At 47.5% G+C, this 17125-nt stretch overlaps 1 protein-coding gene and 1 long non-coding RNA gene across 3 annotated transcripts in view; one reads left to right on the top strand and one right to left on the bottom strand.

Annotated features, from left to right (window-relative positions):
* The window catches only part of FAM149A (family with sequence similarity 149 member A), a 73113-nt gene that overhangs the window by 35745 nt on the left and 20243 nt on the right, over positions 1 to 17125 (bottom strand).
* Positions 449 to 7646, top strand: LOC142829639 (uncharacterized). 2 transcript variants are annotated; one of them, XR_012904276.2, is made up of 4 exons: positions 449 to 666; positions 1329 to 1505; positions 6361 to 6406; positions 7513 to 7646. It is a non-coding gene; the product is annotated as an uncharacterized LOC142829639 (long non-coding RNA). The 2 variants fall into 2 exon arrangements; XR_012904277.2 differs by lacking the exons at positions 6361 to 6406; positions 7513 to 7646 and adding an exon at positions 3072 to 3596.

Consider the following 17125-nt stretch of genomic DNA (forward strand, 5'->3'; position numbering starts at 1 on the left):
CTGCCCGCAGCCTGCACGCGCGCGGAGGCTGCAGGGAGGGACGCGCCAGAGGCCTGAGGAGCGTTTCCAGCCTTACCCTATGACAACCAGCTCGGGCTCCCCGGCACACCGCGGCGGGTCGGAAATCACGGGCGGGTGGCAGGGGCGCCGCAGCCCGCTCGCCACGAGCATGAAAGGCGCAGGGAAGGGCGGCGCCCGGGCTCCCAGCAGCTCCGCAGGGTCCCTGGCCCGCCTGGCGGCTCCAGCGTGGACGCGGCTGCAAGCTGCGCCCCTCTGTCATTTCTCATTGTGACCCGCCATCCCCCGTGGGGAGAGCGGGCCGGGCGGCTGAGCGGGAGGAGAAAGGGGGGCTGGGGGTCGGGCGCCCCCGGAGCCGCGGCTGCTCCACCCGCCGGATGGATGGATGGCCGCAGCTGGCAGGGAGCGGGATTCCGCAGCGGCTGCAGGGAGCGGGGCCGCGGCGGCTCCTAGAGTCCAGGGCGCGGCTCCCCCGGGGCAGTGACTGTACCGCGGCGGCTCCAGGGCAGCGCCTGTGCCGCGGCGGCGGCTCATGTGTCCAGGGCGCGGGCTCCCGCGGGGCAGTCACTGTGCCGCCCGGGCGCCCCACACTCGCTGCCCGAACCCAGGGCAGGAGCAGGATCGCAACAGCCCTCGCCACACGCACAAGTGAGTGACCCACCCTGCTGCCACAGCCTGCCCTCCTTTCTCACCCCCGGGGACGAGCCCTAACCACGGCCACCTCTTCCACCCACACACTCCCCCTTCCTCCTACCAGCTCTTCCCTTCCTTTCAGGGACAAGCGACTTACTACCCCTCCCTAATACCCCTTAACCCCAACATAGCCCGACTACCCCGCCCCCAGGGAGACTGGAGCAATGTGCACAGCGCCACAGAGCAGAAGAACCACACTTGAAACCTTGTATGTGTGTGATGGAAACCACTTCAAGGCAGGGCAGCAGAAGCCACCCCACTTTCAGCACCTATGCCAGCCCTTTCCCATCCTCTGTTCGCTAATATGAAAAGTCCATGGCTGAGGCCAGAGCTACACAGCCAAAACCAGAGCTCCCTGGCTGCTGCTGGGGGTGGGGCCAGAGCTCCCCACTGTGCCACCTATTGCCCTCCTTCCCCACACACACAAACTGGGGTCTGAGTTACAGGTGCCCCCTACGGCACTCCTGTCCTGCCCCCAGACCTCCCTGTTCCTGGGCTCTGTGGTCCAGGAACATCCATGCTCAGTGCCTGACCACAGATGTTGCCGGACCAGGGCGTCCCAGTTAAGGGAGGTACAACCTATAAAATGTACATCAGGCCTTGGCTTCCTTTTGCAGGGTTAATGAATCTGGGGAAATGAGTCAGTCCAGAGCAACAGTGTTGGTTAGCAGCTTCTTCCTGAAAATCTGTGGATAAAAAGGAGGACCATCTCAGATTAAATTAATCCAGACCAGTTTTCCTCTCGACTATCCCAGTTTAAAGTATAACTAGTCTTCAGTAGTACAAGCGATGAGGTAAAGTATGATGCATATTTACACCAGAGCACATGCCATAGCTTCCACTATACAGCTCCAACAAAACTTGTACATCTCAAATACTGACATCTCTCCATAAACAAACACTACTGGGAAAGGAAAAGGTCTCAGAGGAGCTAAAAATAAACTGTGCTAATGTAACCCACAAACCTAGTATGGTTCACTGTCCCATGCAGTGGCACTTAGACCATTTACAGCCAGAGATTAAAAACAAGGGAGCTATACAGCCTAAGCTGACAGCCAGCTGGTCTTATAGCTCAAGATGTAGAGGCTCCTATACTAACCTACAGCAAATCCACCAATAGCGGTTACACTAAAATGCAGGAATATGTAACAATTTGCTAATCTGTATTAAATAATATTTAAATTTTGAAAATGTCATAATTATTTAGAGTATAGGGGTTTTTATTTTGTTTAAGAAAGAGGAGCGAGAAGGAAAGTGTGTAGAAATATATCTGACATTTAGTAATACACTTAACCTCAAATACAGTTTTGAAAAGTATTTTCTTTACACATTCTTCTGAAGTACTATAAACACATTATACAATCCAGACAATAAGCACAAAGGAGTATTGCAACATAATTGTAAACTGCTAAATCGCTAAAAAATACAACTAATAGATTGCACATTGTACATCTTTGAGTGGAAATGAAAAATACTTGCTTTATTCTAAACATAATGCAGTTTTATACTGCCACTAGGTGGCTACTTTGTTTATCAGAGTGTTACACTAAAAACACAAGACAGCAGCTCTTACACACACTAACTTCAGTTATAAGATCCTATTCACAGATGCTTATGACAAACTTTAAAAAAAATACCGAGGCTGACATTTCTCATATTTGGTCAAAGTCAAGGGGTGAAATCAAGTCCCTGTTCTGACAAAGACTTCCTGTGTGACTGAGCATGTCACTTAGCTCCTCTGTGCCTCACTTCCCATCTCTAAAATGTGTCCTGAATGTTAGCTGAAGCCCAACTGTGTGAAGCTGGTGCAGACGGTGTTTTCCTGGCTCAGTCTATATCTAGACTGCAGGCTTCTTTCAGAAGAAACTTTTCTGGAAGAGATCTTCTGGAAAAACTTCTTTCAAAAGACAGCATCCACACTGCAAAAGTGCACTGAAAGATAGCGTCCATACTGAATGGACGCTGTCTCACTTTTCATCTGTGATTACTATGGATGGAGTGACCACTAGGGCACCTGTCTTCTTCCCTTTTCCTCTTCTTTCGAAAGAATTCCCTCTTCCCCATCCACACATGCCTTTCAGAAAAAGGCTTCTTCCTCACAGAATGAAGATTACCAATATTGGGGGGGAAAAGCCCTCCGTTCTTTTGATTTTCTTTCGGAAGAATGCAATTGCAGTGCAGATGTAATTGAAGTTTTTTCAGAAAAACGGCCATTTTTCCAAAAAAAACCCTCTGTAGTGTAGACATACCTTCAAAGAAAAGGAAGAGCGCATGCTGTGTAGGATCTCTTTACTCTTCTATAAGGTTTAGAAACCTCCATGTTTGTTTTTTTACTCTTTTGTTTCAACACCTTGATGTAGAGGAGACTATAAACCCTCAAATGAGACAGCAGAAGCATATGCTGGTGCATAATATCGGAGAAGTTGCACAGAGGATGCTGAAGTATTCATGGAGGAATCTACAGGTGGGAGAAGTCTCTCGATAGGAAGGGTACAACAGACCGCCAGAAGTTTATATAAGGGCACAATGTACCTCTGTGTATATTATGATATTTTAGATTGTAAACTCCTGAAGGCATGGACTGTCTCCTTTTGTGTTTGTACAATGGAGCCAATAGGGTCCTAATCTGTGACTGAGCCCTCTACGCACTACAAACGCAATGCAACAGTATCTATGCAGGTCTGAGAACAAACATGGGAACACTTTAGTGGAAAGTGGGAATATTTCAAAGTCTCTAAAAGGAGGTTTGCAAGCATTTTAGGAGCCTTAGCAAACGAACAGATTCAGGAAAACACTGAGCAACATCTACAGGACAGGAGCATATTAATGAAGTATTAAACAGGAGGCGAGCAGAAGAACTATTGATGGGGCATTGGATTATATGAGGGAACTCTGAAGGTGCACTGGCAGGCTTCTATACGGTGTGCAAAAAGCACCGAGATTTAAAAAGAAAATGTAGAACACGGTACCGAGACAAGAGCTGTGGTAAAATTTCAAAGGGAAAATTGTTGAGCACTTTAAGGCCTCCAAACAGTAAAAAAGAGACTAGATTTTTTCAGGAGTATGGCTGTGATACAGAATTGGGATAATTAGAGTAAGGAAATAAATACAAACCTGGAACTTCTATCTGGAACATATATAGAAGTGTTTGGGTGATCTCCAAGAAAAATGGATAGTCAGAGCAAAGAAAAGGAGACAAAGGAACACAAAATTTTCACAATTAGGGTTCTTGGCTATATCAGGCACTATAGGGCTTCAAATAATCTTTAGAGTGGTGTCCAAAGCACATTGGAGAGAAATAGGATGTAATATATGGGTGAGCAAGATAAGGCCAGCGGGCCAGATACAGCCCACCAAGCCATTTCATCCAGCCCATGTCCCTGCTGCATCCCTGCCGCCCCCAGGCCAATTGAGACCCGGGGCAGGGGGAGCATGCAAAGTCTCCTCCCTCTACCAGGGGTATGTGGCATCAGACGGAACTGCCAGCTGTTCAAAATAGTTGACAGTTCCTCCTAGACATCACGTGCCCAAGCAGGGAGATCTCACGTGCTTCCCTGCCCCCAGGCCAATCAGGAAAATCTCCTCCCCACACCAGCGGCACATGGAACCAGAGGGAACTGCTGGTTCCCTCTGGGCACTGCGTGCCCCTGGCAGGGCAGTGGGGGGTGAGGGGGAAGAGACCTCCTGTGCTTCTCTGCCCCACGGAGGAGCACACGAAAGTCACCTCCCACCACACACAGACAGTGGTAGCAAACAAAGCTTCCTTTAATAAAAAATAAATCACAAAATCACTATCATCACTTCAAACATTATACAAAATGGGAATGCCACTGGAATGTGCAGTCCCAATATATATATAAAACCTTCATTACTGGATTTAAATTTAAGTTAGGCTCAGGAGCTTGTTATTTACATCATAAGTGCTATAAAAGGGCAAGAGAATCACTCCCCTGAAAAAGCTTATTACCTAAATTAAGAAATGGGTCAGCACAGGTACAGATACATAAAATCATCGAAGTGCAAAACTGGACCCTTACTAGATCATATAATTCAGTCCCTGCACTGAAAGCAGAACTATATAAAAACTACACCAGTGGTCCCCAACCTTTAGAAGCTCCTGGGCGCCTTGGGGCGGGGCCACTCACGCGTCGGGTGCCCGGAGGCGGGTCCGTGCGTCCTGGGGCACACCAGGGGCGGGGATGCCCTTGCACCCGGCGCTGGCATGTGCCCCGGGGCCGGGGCCACTTGAGCGCCTTGTGCCGTAGGCCCAGGGCCGGCGCGCGCCTGTGGCCAGCGCCTCCAGTGCACCGCGTGCCAGGGGCGGGGCCAAACCAGGTTGTCGGCAGGCACACACAAATGTCGGCAGGCACCGGCGTTGGGGACCACTGAACTACACCATTCCTGACAGGTGTTTGTCTAACCTCTTCTTAAAAACATCCAAGGATAGAGATTCCACAACCTCTTTAGGTAATTTATTCCAGTGTTAACAATCTTGACAGGAAGTTTTTCCTGATGTCTAAGCTAATCATCCCTTCCTTCAATTTAAGTCTCATTCTATCCTTAGAAGTTAACAAGAACAATTTTTCACCTTCCTTTTAACAACCTTTGACATACCTAAAAACTGTTAAAATGTCCCTTCTTAGTCTTCTCTAAACTAAACAAACCCATGGTTCTGCCGCCCCCTCCTCCCCATCTTGCCTTACAGGTCATGTATTCTAGACCTTTAATCATTTTTTTGCTCTCCTTTGGGCTTTCTCCAAGTTGTCCATCTCTTTCCTGAAATGTGCTGCCCAGAACTGGACATAACATTCCAGCTGAGACCCTATTAACTCAGAGTAGAATGGAAGAACTACTTCTCATGCGTTCCTCACAACATTCCTGCTAATACAGCCCAGAATTATGTTTGCTTTTCTTTTTTCTCCAGATTACATTCCACTATAACTCCTTCCTAGGCAGTGAGGGTAAAGAGAGGTAACAGGGAGAGATAATGAGGGTGATAACAGTACGATCACGATTAATACAGTAGGAATTAATGCACATAACATCAAGAGTTTCATGAGTCCTCTCAGCCTCACTACTTTGGAGGGGGAAATAAGATTTAGAGCTCTCACCATATGTGAGGGACTTGACAGAATAGAAACATGGCAGAAAGAGTCAAGAAAAGAGTTCCATATTTAGGGGCCACATAAAAGAAAATGAGCAGATGAACATGGGGAGAAGAAATGAGGGAGGTTATCAGAACTGTGGTTTAAGATGAATGAAGAGTTGAGTGGAAGAGTGAGGAGGATAGAGAAGAGCATCAAGTAAATGGAAATGGTGAGAGATGCAAAAACTAACACTCTGTCTACGCTACAGATTTCTGCCAGTAAAGATATGCTGATTGGGACGTGAAGAGGTGTGATCACTGACTCATGTAGTTATTCTGGCAGACATCACTATTGTCAGTTATATTGGTAAATCTGTGTTTTTGCTGGTGCAGATGGCTTGACTTGTAGGAGGTGGTTTTATTATACTAGTCCAAATAGCTGTAACCATATTTACTGTGCTTTCTCAGTATAGTATGCTGATATTCCTAGGCCATTAAAGTGCTCCTAATGTAGCTATAGTGTAAATTGCGCATCGCCTAAAACGAGATTGAATTTGTTACAGAAAGCAAAAGAAAGCCAGTGAAGCGGGACAGAACATATTAAGAGTGGTAGGTGACAGCTCATTTTCACATCTAATTTTGGACAAACTAAAGAGGAAGCATAATCAGGGAGACCAGAAAAGAGGAAATACTTTATATTCAAGAAAAGAGCTTGAGATGGAAAGGAATGATTTGAGCTGTACAGCATCACAATAGCAACAATCTTATTTGATTTGGACAACATGGGAAGGGTGACATAGGGTACCACACTTCAGCAATAATGAGGCTATGGGCAATGACACTATCAAACTCAAAGTTCCCCCAAGCCAATGGCTCATTGGGCTGAAACAGTGAAGGCAGGTCAGTTTCATTGCCAATAAACAAGGAGTGACGTGGCCATAATCACGTATGACTATAAGGAATCAAAGCATAGGCAGTAGTCACAACTGGGCCAACCATACTTCAAGGATGGCTATAAGGCAGAAGTCAGTAACGAGGGGGTCAGAATAACAAACATCTAGTAACTGAAACATTACATGCCAGAAGCGTGAAACAAACTGCAGACCTTGATCCAAGGTTATACAGTATGGAAGCCCATGAAGGTGGATTAACAGACACTGCCAGCAGTTTAGCCATTACTTTAGCAGAGAGCAGAGGTCCAAAGCGAATGAAATGAATCATTTTGGTCACTTAGTCCACATTGGTCAAGATCACTGTGTGGCCATCAGAGTCAGGAATTCCTGGAAATCCAGAGTAATTGAGGCCCAGATTATAGGTAAGGATGTGTAGGGTGTAGTTTATAGCGTAGGGTGTATAGGTGTTCACGCCCTGGTCACAAGAATTAACCTAATCCCACACTTTAACTTGTATATGGAGTCACCAGAACAATTAGAAAGCCATGCAAAAAGTCTTAAGGCAGATAAAATAGCCCACCAATGGAATGTCATGGGAGATATGCACCCATTGAGTTATGTGGTTGTGTCCCATGTGGATCATTGCATTTTGGTTCCAGCTTTTATTTGTTCAGGCTGGTCCACCACCTCCTGGGTTTAGAGACCACCCCACAAAGCATATTGGATTAGATCAATCATGTACTGGTGCATTGTAACACTACGGAAATAATGAGTATTTAAGAGAAAAGGTATTCCTGATTAGTCTCCTTGTTCTCTTGATAGTATTCACCCTTTTGAGATAAGGCATCAACTTTCCCATTCCTGGCACCTTGGCGATAGGTAATCATGAAATCGAACCAAGAAAAGAACAATGACTACTGGAGCTGTCTTTGGTTGAAGGTTCAAGCTTTATGTGGATAATCGAGGTTGGCATAGTCAGAAAAGACTTGTATCAGCTGATGGCACCACTCTTCCAACATTGATTTAATCACAGGAAGTTCTTCATCTATATTTCATAATTCCATTTAGCATGGATGAATTATTGGGAGCAGTATAAACAAGGATGCAGCATTAGCTGTACGAATATGAACGAATATGGCCTTAATGCCAACATTGGGTGCATCAGGCTCCGCTATGAATGTCTGAGACAGGTTCAGATGGACTATATCGGAAACAGTTGTAAAAGTGGTTTGCATGGTGGGCTTCAGGCATCCAAAAAAATCTGATGGCCTTCCATGGGAAGTTTGTCATCGTGGCTACTTTCCCTGAGAAGCCTGGAATGAGACTTTGGTTAAAATTTGCAAAACTCCCAGCTCGCAGAGATACTGGGCACTGCCCAACTGTGAACAACCTGTAGCTTCTGGAAGTCCATCTTAATGCCCTCTATTGAAATTCTGGGAGCTTGGGGAGTGGAGTCGGCTGTAACCAGGTTGCTCTCTTCCCACCACCACCAAGGAATGTGGGAGCAAACCCAACCACTACTCTCAGCTCCAGGCCCCCTATTAGTCGCTGGGCCCTGCAAGTGAAAATGGAGGTAGTGTAGGCTTCCCGGGGATGGACAGAAGTCCCGCAGCTTAGCGCCACTTCCGGCGATTCCGGAAGTAGCGCTAGCTGGTCTGCTGGGTGTACTGCGGGAGGGAGCATTGGCTCCCTGCACTGCACAGGAGGGGTGAGTCAGCCCCGGGGGAGGCGCGCGCGTGGTGCAGTCGGCCCTGGAGCAGGCGCGCGCGGGACTTCCCTGCATGGGGTCGACCCCAAGCAGGTGTGCGCACGCGGAGCTTCCCTGCACCAGGGGGGTCGGCCCTGGGGCAGGCACGTGCTGGTTTCCCTCGGGGGGGGAATCCTGGGAGGAGGCAGATACAGGGGACTCTCTGCCTCCACTGGCACCCCACTCCCCAGCCACAGAACGCTGTCCCCGCTCCCCGAACTCTGTCCCCACTCTCCTATCCCCAGCCACAGAATTCTGTCCCCACTCTCCTGTCCCCAGCTACAGAACTCTGTTCCCACTCCCCTCCTCACTCCCCGAACGCTGTCCCCACCCCCCTGTCCCCACTCCCCAAACTCTGTCCCCACTCACCTGTCCCCAGCCACAGAATTCTGTTCCCACTCCTCTGTTCCCAGCTACAGAACTCTGTCCCTATTCCTGCCCCCACTGGCACCCTGTCCCCAGCTGCAGAAACCTGTCCCCACTGGCACTCTGTCCCCAGCTGCAGAAACCTGTCCCCACTGGCACTCTGTCCCCTGCTGCAGAACCCTGTCCTCTGCCCTCCCAGCACCCTGTTCCCTCTCCCCTGCCCCCAGCCGCAGAACTCTGTCCCCACAAAATGTATAATTATAAATGCTTCATTTTAGATTTAAATAGCATGAATAAAAAACAGACCATTTATTTCATAACTATAAAGATGTGATTTTAATTTTATACATCGCATAATTTAAAAATAAACTGTTTATCAGAGTGTGTAAGTAAGGGTTGGGGATAGCAAGTGATGGACAGGAGGAGAATACAGAGGGTGGGGCTTCAAGGAAGGGGCGGGGCGGTAGATCTTCGCCTGTTCGGAGATTTAAAAAGTGATCTTCTAGGGCAGAGTAGGAAAAGATGACAGCAGTGATTCAGGAACCCACTGAACTTCTGGTGGATCCCAACAAAACGTTCAGGTAACAGTTGCAAGCCCCTATTGCAAGACCTTATTGTAAGTCCAACCTGAGCCTGAAGCACAGACCTTTTCCCCCTGGGACTGTGCAAGCTGTTCACTTGAGTGAACAGTTTCTACTTGAGTTGCAACCGTTGGTATTGCAGCATGTTTCTCAGTTTGGGGTTGCACATCCCACCCCTGTGAATCCAGTCCCCCACAGGGTACAACAGGTTGTGGTAAAATATGCCAATGCCATATCCTTGCTAAGGGGCTTCCATGGAGGGACTGAAAGTGGGTCTGGACAAACCATAAGAGACTGGGGTGGAGGTGGTTGGGTCTACCCCATGCAGCTGTGCTGGTGTCCACAAACCCAGAATGGCCATGAGACAGTAGTCAGCAAGCAGAGATCAGAGTAATTTCTAGACCTGGGATTGACAAGCCAGAGTCAGGCCAGGGTCAGAGACTAAACATTAGGTGTAGTAGCTGGCTAGACAAGAGTCAGGGTGAGAATGAAGCTGGAGTCAAGAGACTGGAGATCAGAACGTGAGGCAAAGTCTGCAGTCCTCACAAGTCAGAAGTCCATAGGGTTGCTAGACAACTTTCTGGCACACATACTGGGTCAGCTTCTCAGCAGATTTAAGTCTGCACAGCTCCATTCAAGTTAATGGAACTACACCAGATTTGCAGTAGGTGAAAACAGCTCTGTTTATGTATAAAATACAGCACAGTTAAAAACTAAGATGGTCACTAGATGTCACTATTGTTCCATAAAAGTGAAATAGTACCACTGACATTTCACTGGAGAAATTCCATAGTAACATCTACATGGCTAAAAGGAAACTTCAGTATAATTATGATACTTACCTTACTATGAAAATAAAATACCTAAAATATTAACTCTCCACTAGAGAATGAACCTGCTTTCAAATAGAGGGTTTGAGGCCCCTTCCCACTGAACTTCAGCATGTGTCAGGGAAGGTGGATTCAAAATCAGGATCTCATGCAATTTTTGGTCTGTCTATCCCTTGCCTCTACTGTAATTCTTGACAGTGGTATTGGGTTATAGAAGGGGGATTAGTATCATTGAGAGTTATTGTGAGGTCTTTTACTGTTCTGCTAAGTGAGCTTGGAAAAGTTACTGACCTCTGTGCTTCATTTTATCCACATACTAAATGATTATATTACTATTACTTGCACATAGATCTTTTTAAATAGAGAGCTTTGAGATCTATGAATGAAAGCTACTATAACCTTTGTCCTCTTGCTAACCAATGAAATACAAGATGTCTTTAACAGAAAATAAATATATATATACACCTACCTGAGGTGATTGGGAATTGAAAAAAAATCCTTTCACTCTAATTTGGGAGAATAAATATTCATATCTATTTAGTTAGTTTCTTTTTCTTTACCAGATTAAAAATACATATGTTATTTGACAGAATCACTTTGCTAAGGCCATGTCTATATGGACACATGTAACTAGTAACTAGTAACTACAGCGCTTTTCACAGAGTATTACAGGAAAACTGCTGTTGTGTGTCCACACTGTGCTCTTTGTGACCGTGGAGCACGTCCACATTAGCAGCTCTTGCAGTGCCACAGAAAGCAGTGCATTGTAGCTATCCCACTGTGCATCTTTGGAAAGGGTTTTCAATTCCACATGGTACAGTCAGCGTTACATGATGCAGGTTTCCCAATCCCATTGTTCCATGGTTATCCTGTTACATTGACTGGCTGCTTTTCAACAGAAGTCAGGGGAAAGGAGGAGAGGGTGACTATGAGTGTGTGTGTGTATGCAGACAGCGTGTTTTGGAGGATATCACCATGCTGTCTTGTAAGTTCAGACAGTGGCAGGAAACAACCCCTCCTGAGGCAGGGGGAGAGGGAAACCCTGACATCTCAGCGGTGTTCCCTCTAAGGTTTTCCATCCAGGAGTGGAGTGAGTTTTGTCTTGTGCACCAATATTGAGGACGTGTGCTTGTTCGGATGTGTGCCACAATGTCACCCAAGTTATAAATCTCTCCTTTTCCCCTCTGCTGCCATGTCTCCCATTCTCCCCTTGCCCCATCTGCTCCCCTAGTGCCTGATGCTGCACCCCACCTCTCACCCTCCTCTGCTGTCCTGACTCCTGCCCTTCTCACTCCCCTCCTGGGATTTGCCCCACCTCCCCATCCTCTCTGACCCCTGCACCTGCCTTTCCCCTTGTGCCCATCCCTCCTCTAGTTCCCCTCTCCATCCCCTCTCCTAACACCTCCCTCTACCCCTCTCTGCCCTCTGGTTCCCGTCCCTCCCCTCCACATGTCTGCCCTTCTGCTTCACCCCCCCACAATCCCTCTGGAACCTGCACCTTCTCTTATTCCCTGTACTCTCCTGGTGCCACCCTCTTCCTCCCTGGTGCCCACCCCCTCACCACTCTGCCTCAGTTCTCCTCAAGCCCCTCAGCACCCTCACACATGATTTGCCCCAACCCCCACCTTCCTCATGCTCACCCCTCCTTTGAAGCTCTCTCTTCCCCTCTCCTCTTCTGTCCTCTTGCCCCCATTGCCCCTCCCTTCTCCTCTCCCTGCATCACCCTGTCCCCTCTCGTCTTGCACCCCCACTGACACTTTCCCATTCCTTCCCACTCCCACTCCTCCTGCCCTTTCCCCTCATTGTCTCCTCTTGGCCCCTTGGCATTTGTCTCTCCTTCACCCTGCCCCTTGGTGCCTTCACCCATGGTGCCTTCCCCTTTCTTCTCCTCTCCTTCCCCCCCCCCCCACCTCGCCTCAGCACAAGCCCTTTCCTCTCCTCATCCCCATTTTCCCTTTAGTTATCCCCCTGCTCCTTCTCTTATCTTCTGCCATCTTGACACCTGTATCTGCTAGGCAGAGCATCGTGGTTGGCAGACGCTCTGTGTGCTAGGGCTGGAGCCAGGGCCACAGTGCTATTTTTAGTACTGTGGCCCCAGCTCAGGAGCAGCTGCACCCTGGCCCAGCTCCAGTCCTAGCACATGAGGAAGCACGCCCCGGGTGCCAGGACTCAAGCTGGGGTTGCAGTGCTATTTTTAGTACCACGGTCCCAGCCCCAGCAGCAGTAAAAAGGCCTAGGCTCCAGTTCCAGCCCCAGCTGCCAGTCAGGCTGGGTGCTGGATGCCCAGCTGCTCCTGGGGTGGGCAGTCACCTGCCATGCAGCCCTGCCCCCAGGAGCTGCAGCTGCACGGCTCTTATGAGGGGGTGGGCAGGAATGAAAATCTTAGTGCATGCCCGCACAGGCATGCACCTTATAAGGAACCCTACATCTTAGCCCTCCTCCCAGCCTCCTTTTCCAGCCTCCTGCATAGCAATCTCTCTCTTTCACTTACACAAACAAATGACTGACTCTGTGCTCAATAGCAGGAGCATTTCATCTGAATGGTTTGCTTTGTGTCCCAGAGCAAATCAGCACAGAATGCAGGCTGTTGGAAAGGGAGCTCTGAAAGGAGTTATGTGCATGCTTGCAGGGAAGACAGACGAGTCCCAAAGAGCAGAGGGATTATGGGCCATTTCTGGAGGTCTGTCACAATAAAACAAACAATTCAAGTGTCCACACTGCCCCCCACAGTGCTGTATTCAAAACACAGCAAGCTTTATGCTTCTCCTTGACATGGTTTACCTAGAATGCAGCTACTGCAGAGTTACAAAGCTGGGAGCCGAGTTATTGCTCAGCAACTTGCCAGTGTAGACTTGGCCTAAGTATAATGCTCACTGAGGATAGGTCTACACTGCAGCATTTTCCAATTTTTTTTCTGGAAGAGGCTTTTCTGAAATCTGGCCCATCTACACTGGGTCAAATTTCAGAAAATCTCCCTTTTTCGGAAGATCCCTTCTTCCTCATGGAATGAGAAGGACAGGCCGTCCAAAAGAGCACGTTTGCACTTCTGCTTTTTTTGGGGAAGAGCAAACGTGTTCCCTGGACACAGCGGAGTTTTTCCGGGATACCTGTGGTATCCTGGAAAAACCTCACAGTGTAAACATACCCTACAAGTAGTGTCAAGGAATTTAATGAGACTATTCATGATAATGAGGGTCATACCTTATAGTAAGTGCTTATATGGCTTACAGATCACTTGGATAATGGCACACCTAATAGTAAGTGCTTATAGATCACTTCCTCAAGCAGAAGCACATCTTGTGGCCCATAATGTAAACTTAAGTTTCTTTCTTTCTGGGGCATAGAAATAACTAAATCATTTGCTTTTCACTTATAATTTTGGAATATTTTATAATCTTTTATTCTTTTGTGTCAGTAGTGCAATTATGGCCTAATCCTCCATGCCCTCATTCATTTTCTGTGCAAATGGTGTCTGAAAACTCTCACACCTGACTAACTGCCAAAGCATGCATGTCATCCTGACATACTTTACAAAGTTTGATATCTAACATTACCCTGAAAATAAAAAATGGAAAACAAAAAACTAAGTAAGAAAACTGTCCGAAAACAAATACTAAACTTTAATATTCATTATCTGCGCATTTGCTGAGTATTAGTCCATGCATTTGTATTTAGATCTGTTTTTGTTTGATAGAAAACTCTTGTATTTCCCAAAGCAACAGTCATCTGTCAGATGACATATTATTTCTCAGACTGAGATTCTGAAAGCTACCGAGGTAAGACAAACAGACGAGGAGTTCATTTATCTTTGGAGGAAAATCTGACATTGTTATATTTTTACATAAATTATAAATTAATGTCAAGAAAATGCAATCATGTTAATTAACTACAATAATAAAGAAGCTAATTAGTGTCTTGGCAGAGGTGTTTTCTTTCTTTGGGATCTGATAGGAAGCATTTACTGTAACAGGATCAAGTGTCCATGGAACTAAAGGGGAAGAAGAAAAAAAGGTTAAATAAAACTCTTGGAAATGGTCCAGGCCGCAAGGCTTTCAAAGCACATCAGTAAGGAGGACACATTAGTAAAATATCAGGAAAACACAATTACTATTCTTTTAGGATACAATGGATTTCTCTTAACATATCAAATTGGTCAATAAATCTTTCATTTCTGTTTTTCTTAACCCCAAAAGACTGGATTCTTATAGCCACCATCAAAACTATTTGGTCTACTGTATATCAGTGACTGATTCAGTCACAGAGATCCATTTGAGATCCATCTAGGGCACCCTACCACCCTGTCCTACTAAGCCAGAACGTCTGGTCTCCCTCCAGCAAAGGCACAGAATTGGGGTCACAATGGATGCTCCATCACTGGTAATTTTTAAATCAAGATTATATGTTTTTCTAAAAGAAATCCTCTATTTCAAACAGGACTTATTTTGGAAAAGTTGAATGCCTATGTTGTACAGAAGGTCAAGACAGATTACCAGAGTGAACCTTGGCAATCCATGAACCTAGTATTGGCCAGTGTTGAAGACAGGGCACTAGTTTTAGCTGGATCATTATCTGATCCCCTATGGCAGGCTCTGAAGAAAGACAATACAACAAAGAGCTAATGACTTCATTTGCTCAGCTCTCAGTTTTACATGCAAACTCTGGAGTCACTAACCTAATCTAGTTTATGGATGGCTAAACTTTACTGGTCACAAATATTGTATTAAATTGCACAAACAAAAGAATAAGGTCACTGTTAGCAGATATGCTGTTTGCTTTCATATACAAACACTTTAAAGTAACTCAACTACACATAATCTGCTATCCAAGCCCACATAAAGATCAATAATCCTCTTCTGCTAGCAGGATGAGGTGCCTGCTGGCTCTTAATATATTTAAAAGGCAGAGCCACAGCAGGGTTAGCTCCTGGGGCCAGGAAGTAACCCTGCTGCAGCTCCTCACTTATCAACCAATCATATAGTCGATGGAAAATCCATAGATTAGTTGCTCAGTTGATTAAACTAAATTTAATATCCCTAGTCATTTACAGAATCAACTGATAAATATGGGCTCATCAGTTAATTGTAATGGTTACACACACACACACACACACACACACACACACACAGCTTTCTGCCTCTGATACAGTGCCCATTCATGCTGGATCTCACAGAATCACTTCCCCCTTCTGCTGCTTCCCACAGCAGCATGGGAATAGGAGGGAGCCAAGAACTTTTAAGCTGGCTTCCTGAGAGCACTAGCTCCCATGTGCACCCCTGCATGTAAATGTGTAACCACTAAAAAATCCAGTGGTTACATGTTCATACAAATACACATTTGTTAACATCCCTAGCATAGATTTTGTGCTTCAACTACTGTTCCAGTACAGAAGGCTCTCACTTCAGTCAGTGGGGGGACCACGATGAATCTCAATGGCTATCATCCTGACAAGTACTTGGATTTCAAGTCACTCCCCTGCCACCCTAGAGCTAGGACCTGTTAGTGCAGGGGTGGGCAAGCCAGTATCCACGGGCTGGATCCAGCCCTCCGAAGGCCAATCGATCTAGCCCACAGCCGCTCCCCTGTCCCCAAGCCAATCGAGACCAAGGGGCGGGGGAGCAAGCAAAGCCGGGGGAGCAAGCCAGGGGCGCTCAGCACCAGAGGGAACCACCAGCTGTTCAAAACAGCTGGAAGTTCTCTCTAGTTGCCGTGACCCCTGGCAGGGTGAAGGGGGAAAAAGGCTTCACATACTCCCACACCCCCAGGTCAATCAGGGTCTATGAGTAGGGAAGCACGCAAAGTCCCTCTTCTGCCCAAGGCCCTGCCCCTTCCAGGGTGGCCCATGACCACTTCTGAAATTTGTCAAGTGCCCCCCCCCCCTTCAAAAATGATTGCCCTCCCCTGTATGAGTGAGTGGTGGAGCAAGGGCAATAGTGAAAGATGTTTACAGAGAAAATCCTGCCACAAGTCCATCAATTTATCACTATTCTTTACAAAGGTCCAAGATACAAAGTGGCATATCCTGAAAAGCCCAGGAGGCATCTGTTAATATATCTCCTTTAAAAAAAAAAAAAAAAAAAAAAGCCCATGAAAGAGATCTCATGGTACACTCCACATTCCACAAATATCAACCAGGTCTCAGGGAGATACAGGTAGTCCCCGGGTTACGTACAAGATAGGGACTGTAGGTTTGTTCTTAAGTTGAATCTGTATGTAAGTTGGAACTGGCATCAGCCGCTGCTGAAACTGATCAGTTTCAACAGCCGCTGAATCTGGACACCAGTTCCACTTACATACAGATTCAAGGTAAGAACACCAGGCGTCCCCAAGTCAGCTGCTGCTGAAACTGATCAGCAGCTGATTCCAGGAAGCCCAGGGCAGAGCAACTCTGCCTCGGGCTTCCTGTAGTCAGCGCTGGTCAGTTTCAGCAGCGGCTGACTTTGGGACGCCTGGGGCAGAGCAGCTCGGGTGCTGCTGGCTTGGTCCAGTAGCGCGGCCGCTCCCCGGAGCTACTGGACCAACCCAGCAGCACCCCAGCTGCTCTGCCCCAGGCATCCTGATTCAGCCACTGCTGAAACTGATCAGCAGCTGAATCAGGACGCCTGGGGCAGAGCAGCTGGGGTGCTGCCGGGTTGTTCCAGTAGCGCCAAGGAGCGGTGCTGCGGGACCAACCGGCAGTGCCCCACCTGCTCTACCACAGGCCCCCGGCTTTGCTCCACGTCTCCCTGGTCTGCTGGGGGGGCACTAGCTGCGTCCCCCCCCAGCAGACCAGGGAGACGTGGAGCAAAGCTGCGGAGGACCCGGGTCGAACCGTGGCGCTTCCAGATCTGCAGACCAGGGAGACGCTGAGCAAAGCCACGGAGGACCCGGGCGGACCCGCAGCTTCCAGATCAGCTGGAAGCGGCGCGGGTCCG

The sequence above is a fragment of the Pelodiscus sinensis genome, chromosome 4 (genome assembly GCF_052426305.1).
Source record: "Pelodiscus sinensis isolate ZL-2025 chromosome 4, ASM5242630v1, whole genome shotgun sequence".
Classification (NCBI taxonomy): domain Eukaryota; kingdom Metazoa; phylum Chordata; order Testudines; family Trionychidae; genus Pelodiscus; species Pelodiscus sinensis.